Raw genomic sequence first — 13,177 nt, forward strand, 5'->3', positions numbered from 1 at the left:
CTCTGAGAAGCAGCCTGGGGGCTGGAAGGCGGCTCCTCTGACCTCAGTGCTGGAGAAGACCATTAAGCAGAAAACTAAAGAAACCGATTTTACATCATTTCCCAGGTGGAGAACAGTTGGCATGTAAGCCCCTGACCAGTGCCCAGCCTCTCCTCTGTCAGTCTATCTCACTCTTAGGTACCATGTTCTTTGTTCTGTCTTAACTGCAACTCATTTTTAAACTAGATTGCTTTTAAAAGAAGACTAAATAAAGTTTCCCTTAAGTTATTTAGGTGGTGCTGGGGCTGCTGGGGCTGCTGGGGGCCTGATAGAAGACACAAACACGCAACGGGGGGCCTGTACCCAGCAGCCCCAAGGCCCTCCACCTTGGTGCTGGGGCTGCTGGGGCTGCTGGGGCCCTGATCAAAGACCCACAGCCCCAAGCCCTGCCATCAAGGTGCTGGGGCTGCTGGGGGTATCAGAGACACAAACCCGCAGGCCCAGCACCCAGCAGACCCAAGGCCTTCGTGGCAGCACTAAGGAGCAGCAAGCCGAGCGGTAGGAAGCAGCAAGCAGGTGGGCAGTAACGAGGGAGGGGTCCCGGACTGCAAGAGGGCACATGCTGGGCTAAGGGACCCCCCACCCATCCCCAGTGCACGAATTTCGTGCACCGGGCCTCTAGTATCTATAATAATAAAAGTATAATATGCTAATTAGACCGGATGTCCTTCCAGACAACCTTCCAGACTAAGCCAGGGCTGTGAGGGAAGCTGGGGTCCCAGGTGCCTGCCGGTGGGCTGGAGGGAAACTCAGGTCCCGGGTACCAGAGGGAAGCCAGTGCTGGCAGCCAGGGGAAGGAAGGCCAACTCTTGATCAAATTTCATACATTAGGCCTCTAGCATATACATGTTCATTCAGGCAGGTTGTGGCAGGACACTGGGGGAACGTTCCTCCTCTTTGGGTGGCCCCATATTTGTCTCTCTATTTCACATTGTTTCTTATGCTTACATTTGCCTAAATAAATAAAAATGGAGAAGGAATAAAAATCCAATTAATAATATAAATTTGGCCCTAACCGGTTTGGCTTAGTGGGTAAAGCGTCGGCCTGCAGACTGAAAGGTCCCAGGTTCGATTCCGGTCAAGGGTACTTCCTGATTACAGCAGAGGTAGGTGGAGCCCAGGAAGAGTCCAGCAATTCTACTGAGCTGAGAAAACAAAGACCAGAGTTTGGAGCTGTGAAAGCAAATGGAACTTGTGGGGTTGGCTGCAGGGAGAAGGGAGTGATATAGTGAGGACCCCAAAAGTCCTCACTATATATGTGGATGTATATTCATTTTCTAGGTCTGCTGTAACAAAGTACCACAAACTGGGTGGCTTAAATAACAGAAGTATATTCTGTCACAGTTCTGGGGGCTGGAAGTCTGAGCTCAAGGTATCAGCGGGGTTGGTTTGTTTTGAGAGCTGGGAGGGAGAATCTGTTCCATGCCTCTTCCCTGGCACCTGGTGATTTGCTGTCAATCTTTGACATTCCTTTGCTTGTAGATGTATCACCTTGATCTCTGGGACAGCCTCACTGTAAACCAACCACAGGACATCTGTCCTGGAGGAGGCAGGAGGGGAGGTGACGGTGAGCACAGGCTGGCTCTGCCCCCAGGTGCATGACAGAAGCCCAGCTCAGAGCAAACACTGGGAAGTCCGAAGGCATGACCGCCTTCAGGCATGGCTGGATCCAGGGGCCAGATGGTGCCTTGGCTTCACCTCCAGTTCAGCTACTCTTGGATGTGACTTTACTCCCAGGTGATTTTCCTCCGGGGAAAGGTGACCGCTAGCAGCCCCAAGCCTCCTTCCTTTCAACACCTGTGGAAAAGGCCAAAAGTAATGGCTTTTTAAAAGCTATTCATAGGGCCCTAGCTGGTTTGGTCTCAGTGGATTGAACGTTGGCCCATGGACTAAAGAGTCACAGGTTCAATTCTGGTCAAGGGTACGTACTTGATCCCCGGCCAGCCCTGGTAGGGAGGGAACCAATCGATGTGTCTCTCTCACCTCGATGTTTCTCTCTGTCTCTCCTCCTCCCTTCCACACTCTCTAAAAATCAATGGAAAAATATCCTCAGGTGAGGATTAACAAAAAAAGACAAAGAAAAAAAGCTATTCATGGAATATCAAAAAACTGACTGTATATAAAACCACATAGAACACTGGTTTTCAACCTTCCTAATGCTGCAACCCTTTAATACAGTTCCTCATGTTGTGGTGACCCCCAACCATAAAATTATTTTCGTTGCTACTTCATAACTGTAATTTTGCTACTGTTATGAATCGTAATGTAAATATCTGATAAGCAGGATGTATTTTCATTGTTACAAATTGAACATAATTAAAGCGTAGTGATTAATCACAAAAACAATATGTAATTATATATGTGTTTTCTGATGGTCTTAGACGACCCCTGTGAAAGGGTCATTCGACCTCCAAAGGGGTCGCGACCCACAGGTTGAGAACCGCTGACATAGAAATTATAAAACCTCCCCAAAGTAAAAATAATATAAAATAGCATACTTTGAACAGAAAGCAATATAATAGATATTAATTACAAAACCAGAAAACAAAAGACTGCTACTCAGAAATTTTAAATTATCTCTTAAACACTTTTGTATCAATGAAGAAAACAAAACAAAACTTAAAAATCTATAGAAAAAAATCCCATAGTTAAGAATCTATAAGACACAAATAAAGCAGAGAATTCATGATCTTAAATGCTATATTAACAAATAGAAGAAAAATGTATTAAGCATCCAAACGCATTTAAAGAAGGCATGAGGATGAAAATAAAACCTCCCCAAAGTAAAAATAATATAAAATAGCATACTTTGAACAGAAAGCTATTAATTACAAAACCAGAAAACAAAAGACTGCTACTCAGAAAGTTTAAATTATCTCTTAAACACTTTTGTATCAATGAGGAAAACAAAACAAAATTTAAAAATCTATAGAAAAAATCCCATAGTTAAGAATCTATAAGACACAAATAAAGCAGAGAATTCATGATCTTAAATGCTTATATTAATAAATAGAAAAAATGTATTAAGCATCCAAATCAAGAAGTTAATAAGGAATAACAAACGCATTTAAAGAAGGCATGAGGATGAAATCAGTGAAGCTAAAAGCCACATTAGTGAGTGAGTGAGTGAAATAACAAGTACAGAAGCCAGACTGGGGTGACAGAGTGAGCTGCAGGTGAGGGGGAGTGAGGTAGTGCAGACAGATGTAAACACTTCCCAAAGCTCGGCTGTGAAAGGGAAGAAAGACATTGGGCGGCAGCTAGAAGTGGGTGAGCCTTCGATAGAGAGAGAAACACTATTTGTGAGAAGGCTGGGTGCCAATACACGTCAAATTTATAGGAATGAGTAGGAAGCTGAGAGTTCACAGCTGGAAATTGTGTTTTTCCTGAAAATAATGAGATTTGAGATATGAGGTGAGAACCAACAGCAAATGGAAGGCAAAGATTAGGGAAATACAGAATTATTAGGAATTTTCAGAGGCCCAAAACCTGGAAGCTTTCTCCAGCATGCTTAAAATCTGAGTGCAGGAGAAGAGAAGACAGTGGATTGATGTGATGTTGGGATTTTCCTGTGTGAGTGGAACAGAAGGTAAATGGCCAACAAAGGTTTAAGAGACGGTATCTATTTAATTATTCAAAATGCATTCCTTGAGCACCTATGACGTAAGGTAATAGGTTAAAGTTTAGGAGCATAGACTCTCTAGCCAAACTGCCTACACTCAAAATATAGCTCCACCATTTATAGATCTATCTTTGGACAAGTTATTTATTTATGGCCTCCATTTTTTATCTGGGACTCATGTGGACAATAACCTGCCCTCGCAGAGTTATTGAGAGGATTACTTCAAAGACTTTAGAACAGAAATGTCATTTATGGCCACTATGGAGTAACAAATACTGGGATTGCCTTTCACCATAAACAACTATAATCCTGAACAAAGTGTACGACACAACTGTTTCTGGGTATCGGACAACAGGCAGTGCACTGCAATCTCTGAGAAAAGGAAACACATAAAGCAAGCCCAGCATCCACTCGCTGAGGACAACTTCCTGATTACAGCAGAGGTAGGCAGAGCCCAGGAAGAGTCCAGCAATCCTACTGAGCTGAGAAAACAAAGACCAGAGCTTGGAGCTGTGAAAGCAAATGGAACTCATGGGGTTGGCTGCAGGGAGGAGGGAGTCATATAGTGAGGACCCCAAAAGTCTATGTGGATGTATATTCATTCCCTAGGGCTGCTGTAACAAAGTACCACAAACTGGGTGGTTTAAATAACAGAAGTATATTCTGTCACAGTTCTGGTGGCTGGAAGTCTGAGATCAAGGTATCAGCGGGGTTGGTTTGTTTTGAGAGCTGGGAGGGAGAATCTGTTCCATGCCTCTTCCCTGGCACCTGGTGATTTGCTGTCAATCTTTGACATTCCTTTGCTTGTAGATGTATCACCTTGATCTCTCCCTTCATCTTCACATGGCTTTCTCTCTGTGTACATGTCTTTGGGTCCAATTTTCCTTTTTTGTAAGGACACAAGTTATAATGGTTTAGGTTAGCTGAATGACCTAATTTTATTTTAAAGACCCAATTCCATATAAAGGTCACATTTTGAAGTATTGGGGATTAAGACTTCAAAGTATATTTAAGGGGGAACACAATTTAACCCATAACAGAAGTTTCCCATTGGTTTTTGGTCAAGAACTGGATTGCATAGGTACAGTCTCAATCTTGTAAGATATTGGTTGCTAGCAGAATGGAAATACTAGAGGTTGCCCAGTGCCAGGAGTCCCTTCCAGCCAAAGCAGAGAAATCTTATTGGCACAGCACATATTTTCTCAGCATTCAGCTGAGAAACCAGAAAAGTTAGGCTTTGGAAAGAAGGATCATGTCCTAGATAAAGGCTACTTTAGACTCATCCTAAAGTAGCCTAAAACCGAGATTCCAAAATGGCGGCAGAGTAAGTGAAAGCTACACTGACACCGTCCCAGGACCAAACTGGAAATACAACTAAAATAAAGAAGAACCACTCTGAAAAATCAACTGAAGACTAGCTGGAGAGAACCCTGATAACCAAGGATACAAAGTGGAGACCACATAGAGATTGGTAGGAAGTGCAGAGATACGAGAGGGCTGGCTGGGCTCCCAAAGTCAGCAGCTAAAGTTCTGGATGGATATCTCAGCCATGGGGTCTTCCCACTGAGAACTCTGGGGTCTTAACCCCAATCTGGGTTCCCCATCCGAGATCACCAGAACTGAGAAAGGTGCACACATAACATCTGGCTGTGAAAAGCAGCAGGGTTGTTGTCTGCAAGCAAGAGATGGATGGAAATGCAGGCACCCTCTTAAAAGGCCAATTCACAAAATTTGATGTGTAGCCACTCACCTTGGGCTCTGGCAGAGGGAGGGCAGAGTGGACTGGAGCTGTGTGAGCAGAAGCCATGATTAAAAAGTCTGAGGTTAGAGTTTGGAGGGCAGCCATCCTGGTTTCCTGTGCTGAGTCACTCCCTCACTCTGTGGAGGAAATCTTTCTCTGGTGGCAAAACTTTTCTTTCTAGATGGTTTTTGCCTGGGAGGAAGGAAGTTGTCCCACCCTATTGGAAGACCTCTCACCACACCCTGTGGTCGATAGCCTGAGGCTATTCAAGTCTGAGTGTCAATAGAACTACAGGCAGAGGCAGGTCTCTGGAGGCTTTGCGTTTTTGCCTAATCTAATCCTGGGAACAGGGCTAGAAAAAGCAGACTCTGGTACACATCTTGGTCCTTTCCCCCAGCCCCAGCAGAGGGAGCCACAAGCTGTGGGTTGCTGATAGCTCCAAACAGGGCACTCAGGGCCAGTAGCAAACAGTATCTGACATTGTCCTGCACTCGAGATTGGGAGTCAAAGGACATCTACTTAAAACACAGACACAAACCCAATCAGGCAGCCAAAATGGGGAGACAAAAAAACAAGCCCCAGTGGAAAGAACAAGAGAATTATTCAGAAGGAGAGATAAATGAAATGGAGATAAGACAATTTACCAGGCATAGAGTTTAGAATAATGGCAAAGATGCTCAATAGCATGAGAAAAGATACAGTAACTATGAAGAATGACATGGCACTAATAAAGAACACAGTGGAAGGAATATACCGCAGATTAGTGAATCCAAGGATCAGATCAGTGAATTAGAAGACAGGGTACAAAAAGTCACTCTATCAGAGAACAAAAAGAAAAAAAAACAGGACAGCTTAAGGGAGCTGTGGGACAACATGAAAGTTAACAATATTCGTGTAATAGGTGTGCCAGGAGGGGGAAGAAAGTGATCAAAGGATAGAGAATGTGTTTGAAGAAATAGTTGCAGATCAACTTCCCTAACCTGGAGGCAGAAAACATCCCTAACCTGGAAGGAAAAGGTCATACAAATTCAAGAGGCACAGAGAATCCCAAGCAAGAAGAACCCAAACAGGCCCATGCCCAGATACATCATAATTTAAATGCCAAAAATTAAAGACAAAGAGAGAATCTCAAAGGCAGCTAGAGAAAAGCAATTTGTTACCTAAAAAGGAGCTCCCATAAGGCTGTCAGCTGATTTCTCATTAGAAACTCTATAGGCCAGAAAGGAATGGCATGAATTATTCAAGGTAACAAAAAGCAAGGATCTGAAACCAAGATTACTATATCCATCATTCAAAATAGATGGTGAAATAAAGAGCTTCCCATACAAAACAGGCTAAAGGAGTTTATCACCACCAAACCAGCACTGTAAGAAAAGCTAAAGGGACTGCTGTAATGAGAAGAATAAATAGAGAGAGAGAAACCTAAGCATACAGAATTAAAGTGGCAATAAATAAGTACTTATCAATAATAACCTTAAATGTAAGTAGATTAAATGGTCCAATCAAAAAGACAGGGTAGCTAAATGGATAAGAAAACATGACCCAACTATATGCTGTCTACAAGAGACTCACCTCAGAATAAAAGACTTACACAAGGATGAGAGTGAAGGGATGAAAAAAAATTTGCCATGGAAACAAAAATAAGCTGGGATAACAATATTCATATCTGACAAAATAAACTTCAAAATGAAGGCCATTACAAGAGACAATAAAGGCCATATTATTAAAGGGATCAATCCAACAAGAGGCAATAACTCTGGTAAACATATATGCACTAAATGTATAGGAGCATCTAAATGTATAAGAAAACTTCTAGAGGACTTTAAGGGAAAAATCGCAATATAGTCATAGTAGGGGACTTTAACACCCTGCTGACTTCAATGGATACATCTTCCTGACAAAAAAAATTAACAAGGAGATAGAGACTCTAAATGACACACTAGATCAGATGGATTTAGTTGACATTTATAGAACATTTCACCCCAAAGCTGCAGAAAGACTATACATTCTTCTCAAGTGCACTTGGGTCATTGTCAAAGATAGACCACATGTTAGGACACAAAACAAGTCTCTACAAATTCAAAAAGACTGAAATCATATCAAGCAATTTATCAGATCACAATGGAATGAAATTATAAATCAACTGCAGCAATATCACTCAAAAACACTCAAACACATGGAAGCAAAATAGCATGTTAAGAAACAATGAATGGTTTAGTGGAGATCAAGAAAAAAATAAAAATTTTTCTAGAAACAAATGAAAATGGACACACCATAACCCAAAATCTCTGGGACACAGAAAAAGCAGTCCTGAGAGGGAAGTTCATAGCACTACAGGCCTATCTCAAAAAACAAGAAAAATTAATAATAAACTATTTAACCTTACAACTTAAATAATTAAAAAGATAACAAAAAGAAAAGCCCAGAGTAAGTAGAAGGAAGGAAATAATAAAGATTAGAGGAGAAATAAATTACAGTGGCTAGAAAAAAATCAATGAAATCAAGAGTTGGTTCTTTGAAAAGATAAACAAGATTGATGAACTGCTAGCCAGACTCATCAAGAAACAAAGAGGACCCAAATGAGTAAAATCAGAAAGAAAAGCAGTGAAGTAACAACTGACACCACAGAAATACAAAGGATTGTAAGAAAATACTATGAAAAGCTATATGCCAAGAAGCTGGACAATGTAGATGAAATGGAAAAATTCCTAAAAAAAATACAATCTTTCAAAACTGAATTAGGAAGAAAACCTGAATAGGCCAATAACAACTGACGAAATAGAAATAGTAATAAAAAAAACTCCTGGCAAACAACAGTCCTGGTCCAGACAGCTTCACAGTGCCATTTTACCAAGCCTGAAAAGAATAACTAACACCTATCCTCCTCAAATGATTCCAAAAATCCAAGAGGAAGGAACACCTCCAAGCTCTTTTTATGAGGCCAGCATCATCCTAATTCCAAAACCAGATAAGAATACTAAAAAGAAAGAGAACTACAGGCCAATATCCCTAATGAACATAGATGCTAAAATCCTAAACAAAATATTAGCAAATCGCATCCAGCAATATATTAAAAAGATCATACACCATGACCAAGTGGGATTTATTCCAGGAAGCCAAGAGGTATATGAAAAAATGCTCAAAGTCACGATTATCAGAGAGATGCAAATTAAAACAGCAATGAGGTATCGCTTCACACCTGTCAGAATGGTTACCATCAACAAATCAACCAATGACAAGTGCTGGTGATTTAAAATCTCTCAGCAAAGTAGGAAAGAGGGATCATATTCATATCTCAACACGATAAAGGCCATATGTGACAAAACCACAATGAACATCATATTTAGTTCCTATGCACAGAAACTAAAAGCATTTCCCCTAAGAAAAGGAGCAAGACAGGGATGTCCACTTTTACCACTCATTCAACATAGTACTGAAAGTCCTAGCCATAGTGATCAGACATGAAGAAGAAATAAAAGGCATCCAAATTGGAAAAGAGGAAGTAAAACTCTCATTATTTGCAGATGACATGATATTGTACATAGAAAACCCTAAAGACTCCACCAAAAACTACTAGATTTAATAAAGGAATTGAACAATGTAGCAGGATATAAAAGTAATACTCAGAAATCAATGTTCTTTTTATAACCAATAATGATATGAAATAAGGGTGGGTGGGACGAGTTCAACCAAGGAACTTGTATGCATATATGCATAACTCATGGACACAGACAATAGAGTGGTGAAGGCCTGGGGTGGGGGACATGGCCGGGATAAGAGGGGTCAATGGGAGAAAATAGGGGACATATATAAGACTTTCAACAACAAAGATTTAATTTAAGAAAAAGAAGAAGCCTAAAACCAAACCTTAACAGGGGCAAGGAAACCCTGTGATAGATTAATTGACTCCCAAAACAAAACAAAACAAAACACTCTTTAAAGGAAAACAACACGATCCAGACTCCTTTCTATATGCCACTCACAATATCTAGCCTACAATAAAAAAATTACTGAGCCCAAACCGGTTTGGTTCAGTGGATAGAACATTGGCCTGTGCACTGAAGGGTCTCAGGTTCGATTCCAGTCAAGGGCATGTACCTTGATTGCGGGCACATCCCCAATAGGGGATGTGCAGGAGGCAGTTGATCGATGTTTCTCTCTCATCGATGTTTCTAACTCTCTATCCCTCTCCCTTCCTCTCTGTAAAAAAATCAATAAAATATATATTTTTTTTAATTTTTAATACATTTTTATTGATTTTAGAGAGGAAGGGAGAGGGATAGAGAGATAGAAACATCAATGATGAGAATCATTGATCGGCTGCCTCCTGCATGCCCCCTACTGGGGATCAAGCCTGCAACCTAGGCATGTGCCCTTGGCCGGAATCGAACCTGGGACCCCTCAGTGCGCAGGCTGACGCTCTATCCACTGAGCCAAACAGGTTAGGGCTCATCATTATCCTTTAAAGATAAGGTTATAAGAAAAGTGAAGCTAATCATAATTTGCATTTGTTATGTACTTACTGTGTGCAAAACTTGATAGTAAACATTATTGCTTTACTTCAGTTATTCCTCTAAACAATTCTATAAGGCAGGTATTAATATATATTATATTTTTTCATGTGGCATGACCCTATATTATACATTAGGAGTCTGAGGCTTAGAAAGGTTAACTCACTAGTTAGAAAGTGAACTAGGAAGTGGCAGAATTCTGAATAAAACCCTCTGACCCCAGAGTATGAGAAAGTTAACTCTTGAGCTATGTGAATTTGTTCTGTTTAAGTGTGTTATATTGTTCTGAAATAATAGCCTGGGTAAAATTTCTTTTAAATATTCCCAGATTTCCATAGATTATCTTGGCACTTAGTATTTTCTGTCCTTATCTGACTGCCTCCCCTCCCCCCACCAAAAAAAGTGTTTTAAGCAATAGCCAACCTAGAGCAATAGCCACTTGGACCATAAACCAGGAGCTTCACTGACAGCCTTTTGTGAGGAAGGAGAATGGATGTCCATCATTCAGTGCTGGGAGAGGCCAGGACAGAAAGAGCATCAGGAGGGGCTCAGTGTTAGCTGTTTTTGTCTTTTATGCATAGATGTTTCCTATTTTTTAAAAAGAGATTTATATATATATACACACTAGAGGCAAGTACACACTAGATCCTTGCTTTTCATCACTGAACATTTACCTGGCCTGCAAAGTTTCTGTTGAGAAATCTGTTGACAGTTGTATGGGCACTCCCTTGTAGGTAACTACCTGCTTTTCTCTTGTTGCTTTTAAGGTTCTCTCTTTTAAGATTAAACCTTTGGTGGTTTAATTATGAGGTGTCTTGGTGTGGGCCTCTTTGGGTATATATGTTAATCCTCACCTAAGGATATTTTTTCCATTGGTTTTTAGAGAGTGGAAGGTATGGGGAGAGACACAGAGATAGAAACAATGATGTGAGAGAGACACATCACTTGGTTGCCTCCCTCACACACACCATTCATGTTTTTGAATAGGGCTTATTGTTCATAATTTTGATCTTCATTTCTCCTTCTTCTTCTTCTTCTCCTTCTTCTTCTTCTTCTTCTTCTTCTTCTTCTTCTTCTTCTTCTTCTTCTTCTTCTTCTTCTTCTTCTTCTTCTTCTTCTTCTTCTTCTTCTTCTTCTTCTTCTTCTTCTTCTTCTTCTTCTTCTTCTTCTTCTTCTTCTTCTTCTTCTTCTTCTTCTTCTTCTTCTTCTTCTTCTTCTTCTTCTTCTTCTTCTTCTTCTTCTTCTTCTTCTTCTTCTTCTTCTTCTTCTTCTTCCTCCTTCTGGCACACTTGAAGTTGTCCAGAGGCTCCTTACACTATCTTCGTAGTTCTGGATTATTTTGTCTTTTTGCTCTTCTGGTTGGGTGTTTTTTGCTTGATCATATTCCAAATCACTGGTTTGATTCTCAGCGTCCTCTACTCTACTATTGATTACCTACAAATTATTCTTCATTTCAGTTAGTATATCCTGCATTTCTGATTGGTCCTTTTGCATGTCTTTGATGGTCTTACTGGGACTAAGTTCATTGAAATTTTCATGAAGTTCCTTGACGTTCTCACTAAGTTCCTTGAAGTTCTCATTAAGTTCCTTGAGCAAACTTATAACCATTGTTTTAAACTTTGTATCTAATAGTTTGCTTGATTTCATTTCACTTAGTTCTTTTCCTGGAGATTTCTTCTGTTCATTCATTTGTGACATGTTTATTTGTCTCTGAATTTTGGCTGTTTCCCTGTGTTTTTTCTATGTATTAGGTATAGCTGCTATATCTCTTGGAATGGTAGAGTGGCCTTGTATAGTAGGTGTCCTGTAGTGCCCAGTGGATTGGCCTCTCCAGACACCTGAGCTGGGCACCCCTGTGTGGGCTGTGTGCACTGTCTTGTAGTAGAGCCTTGATTGTTGTGGCCTCACTGGGAGGAATTTACCTCCAGGCCAGTTGGCTGTGAGGACCAGCTGTGACTACAGTGGAAGAGCTGCTGTGCAGGAGCTGACCCAATGGAGCAGAACTTGCTTCAGTGCGGCTTTGGTGCTCACTGAGTCTGCTCCTTGAGTGTGTCACTCATGGATGTGTAGAGTTGTAATATGGCATGGTCTGAAACTGTCTTCCAGGTGCACTGGCTCTGGGGCATTGTGGATATGCAAAGACAGCCTCTGCCTGTGCCCTGCCTGGGGCCACCCAGCACCAGCTACAGAGTGATCTGCAGATGGCTGCTACTTGTGTTGGACTTGGAGATGCCCAGGAGAGGCCAAGCTGTGAACCTTGGCAAAATGCTGCTAGTACTGGGCCTTGGGCCACTTATTGAGAGGTATGGGGCACACTGACACCAGCTGCTGCTTGTTTGAGAGATTTTAGGAAAGTCTGAAGCCTGAGCCAGGATAGGCCATTCATATGGAAAAGCCACAACAAACAGCTTGGGTGGTGCAGGTCTCAGAGAATCACCAGGGTGGGATGAACAGTGTAGACCTGGTTGATGAAGACTTAGATATGGCTGACAGTCAGTTCTGTTGAGGGGAACAGAACTTTTATCTGGGAGTAAGCTGCCCCTGAATTCTTGCCCTAAAGCCAGACAACTTAGTTCCTCCTTGTATGGCCCTGGATCCCTTTCAAACTGCTGCCTCAGTGGTGGAGCTCAGAAGCAGCTTGGATAGGGCAGGTCTGAGAGAATCACCAGGGTGGGGTGAACAGTGTAGACCCGGTTGATGGAGACTCAGTCAGTTCTGTTGAGGGGAGGTCCCAGCACTTTTATCTAGGAGAAAGCTGTCCCTGAATTCTTGTCCTAAAGCCAGACAACTTAGTTCCTCCTTGTATGTCCCTGGATCCTTTCAAACTGCTGCCTCAGTGGTGGAGCTCAGAAGGAGTGAGTTCAAGTAAGTCTGTGTGCAGGCCCTTTAAGGGGAATTGCCTGGGACTCCAGCAGCCTCTGTGTCACTCAGCCACAATCCCCACTGGTTTTTACAGCCCAAAGTTACGGAGACTTCTCTCCCTGGCACTGGAACCGCATGGGTTGACAGTTCCGGAGTGAGACTGGGACCCCTTGTTCCTCACAGGAGGCCTCCTCAGCAGACTAGGAGATATCTCTCCAGATTAAAAACAGGACACATGTGGTGTCAGACCAGCCCGGTCCAAGCCCCCGCCCCTACTAGTCTCAATGTGCTTTCTTCTTTACTTCTCTAGTTGTAGGACTTCCATTCAGCCAGATTTCAGGTGGTTCTGAATGATAGCTGTTCTGTATTTTAGTTGTAATTTTGATGTGGTTGTAGGAGGAT

The sequence above is a fragment of the Myotis brandtii genome, unplaced genomic scaffold (assembly GCF_000412655.1).
Source record: "Myotis brandtii unplaced genomic scaffold, ASM41265v1 scaffold105, whole genome shotgun sequence".
Taxonomy (NCBI): domain Eukaryota; kingdom Metazoa; phylum Chordata; class Mammalia; order Chiroptera; family Vespertilionidae; genus Myotis; species Myotis brandtii.